Here is a 2762-nt window from a genome sequence, read left to right on the forward strand (position 1 = left end):
GGTACGCGATCCTGGAAACGTAGGGCGGGTCGTAGCTGAACGCGCGCGGCGGGCTCACGAAGTCGCCGACGGCGACGGACACGGCCAACCCCGCGCCGACGCCCCGCGGCACGGTGAAGTAGAGCAGCTCGTGCGTCGACGCCTCGCCGGAAGGCTGCCTCACGTCGTCGTCGTCGACCTCGACGCCGCCGAAGACGACGCGCGGCTTCTCGATGCCAAAGTTCGCGCCGACGATGGCGATCTCGTAGCCGCCCGCCGTCTCGAGGCCGCAGCCGCCCTCGGAGAACCGGTCGCAGGCCGCCTCGACGCACACGCGCTCCCCCTCGTCGTCGAAGCACGCGTCCGCGAGCGGGCTGCGCGTGTAGTCCGACGTCGCGAGGTAGTGAATCGTCGGCTTGGAGAAGTTGAAGCTCGCGGGCTCCCGCGACGCGACGCACGTCGCCGGGTCGCCGATGTCCGCGCAGGCCGACAGCGTCACGGTCAGCGGCCCCTCCGCCTGGCCCGTCGGGGACAGCAGGCCGACGGCCGTCTGGGAGAAGCGGGTCACCTCGAGGAGCTCCGCGTCGCCGCCGCAGAAGGCGACGTCGGAGCAGAAGCGCACGGGCCCCGCGGACGACCAGCCGCAGCAGAATTCGACGTTCACGTTGGACCCGATGCCAAAGTCGGAGCCGTTGAGCGCGAGCGCCGTGCCGCCCGTCGTCTTCGCCGCCGACGGCGTCAGGGTTTCGAGGGTGGACGCGCGGAACGCGAGGGGAATCGACGCGAACTGGCCGGACACGTTGAATACCAGGGAATTCAGGCCCTGGCCGGGCTCGACGGCTAGCGTCACCCAAGCGTGCTGTTCGTCGTCGGAGGCGACGACGGCGAGGCTCGTCGTCGTCGCCGTGCCCAAGCCGACGGCCGCGACGCCCGGCGCTCCCAAATTCGCGCCCGTCACCGTCACGGACCCGCCCAACGTCGGGAGCTCCGCGGGCGACACGGCGTCCAGCGTCGGCGGCTCGTAGGCGACGGCGCCGTTGTCGCCCGGCGCGACGGTCGCGGCCTGCCCCGCGACTTCCACGACCAGCTTCTTGCCGTCGCCGGCGCCCGCGGGGACGGAGACCGTGACCTCGTCGTGGGTCCAGGCCGTCGCCTCGCACACGACCCCGCCGAGCGTCACGGTCGCGTCCGCCGCCGCCGCGCCGAAGTTGTCGCCCGCGAGCGTCACGGAGCCGCCGTAGGTCGGCACGAGGCCCGGCGCGGACGCGGCGACCTCAGGCGCGCGGTAGCGCACGTAGAGGACGTCCTCCGTCAAATTGGCGGAGTAGGACGGCCGGCCGTTGGCGTACAAGACGACGTCGTTCGCTTTGCCGGCCCCTGGCGGGATCTCGTAGTCGACGCGGCGCACCGTGCGGCCCTGGATCACTAACGTGGACGTGAACGTCGACGGGTCCACGACGGCGCCCGCGCTGACGATGGTCGCCTCCACGCCGCCCACGAGAACCCGCGTCGACGCCGCCGAATCGGAGAAGTAGTAGCCGATGAGCGACGAGACGGCGGGCGCTTCGTCGTCGTCGAGGCCGCTCGTCCGGTAGCCCGCGGGGTCCGGCTGGTACGCCGCGACGTCGACGATGATCCGCGGCGACTGCTCCGAGAATTCGACGCTCTCGGAGTACTTGTCGCCGACGTTCACGTAGACGACGCCCGTGGTGCCGTCGTAGGTGAGCGTGATGCGGTCGTGGGCCCACGACGTGACGACCTGGGGCTCCTCGTTGACGTAGATGGCCCCGTACGTGCCGAAGTTCAGGCCCGTGAGCACGAGGTCCGTCCGCCCGTAGGCCTCGTTGTCCGTGTTCGAGAGCGACTCGATCATCGGCCCGCCGTATTCGAAGGTCACGCCGTTGGAGTCGAGCACCGTCGCGCCGTGGTCTGATGAGCCGACGCGCGCGACGACGGAGCGCGCGTGCGCGAAGTTGGACGTCATCTCCGGCACCGTGAGCTCGACGCACTCCGCGGCGCCGCAGGAGTAGGAATAGCCCGACGCGCCCGGCGACGCGCGCGTCAGCGACGCGCCGTCCAGGGGCACGACGGCGCCGTCGAAGACGATCTGCACGTACGTCCGCGCGAAGGCCAAACCTAAGTTCGTGCCGTTGACGACGTGGACGGACCCGCCGGCCGTGTCGCCGGACTTCGGGCTGACGCCGAAGATCCGGGGCCGCGCGTAGCTGAGCAGCGGCGGCGACACGTCCGACGCCTGGCCGTCGACGGCGACGGTGACCCGCAGATCCACGCCCACGCCCGGCGCGGTGAGGCACGCGACCCTGGAGTCGCTCGCGAGCGTGCAGTTCGTCGCCTCGTACTCGTCGCCCGACGGGCCGTAGCGCACGTAGTCGAGCTTGCGCTGGAGGCGCCCGAAGTTGGCGCCGACGATGACGATGGCCTCGCCGCCGGCGATGGACGCGTTCGTCGCGTTGCCCAGAAGACCCAACACCCGCGGCGGCTCGACGCGCGTCGTGGGCGTCGTCGACGTCTGCCCGTCGACGACGACGTGCCAGGAGTGGCCCCGGCCCGTGGCGGCGACCGTGCGGCAGGTGACGGTCTCGTGGGCCGTCGTGATGGCGCAGAGGCACGGCGAGTCGCCGCCGACGACGCCGCCCAACGCTCCGTCCACGTCGCACGCGACGTAGCGCTCGTCGTCGTCGGCGGCCAGGTAGGACACGCTGTCCAGCGACGCGTTGCCCAGCGGTCCGAAGTTCCCCCCGTGGAGCTTCAACAGCTCGCCG

The sequence above is a fragment of the Aureococcus anophagefferens genome (genome assembly GCF_000186865.1).
Source record: "Aureococcus anophagefferens unplaced genomic scaffold AURANscaffold_4, whole genome shotgun sequence".
Classification (NCBI taxonomy): domain Eukaryota; class Pelagophyceae; order Pelagomonadales; family Pelagomonadaceae; genus Aureococcus; species Aureococcus anophagefferens.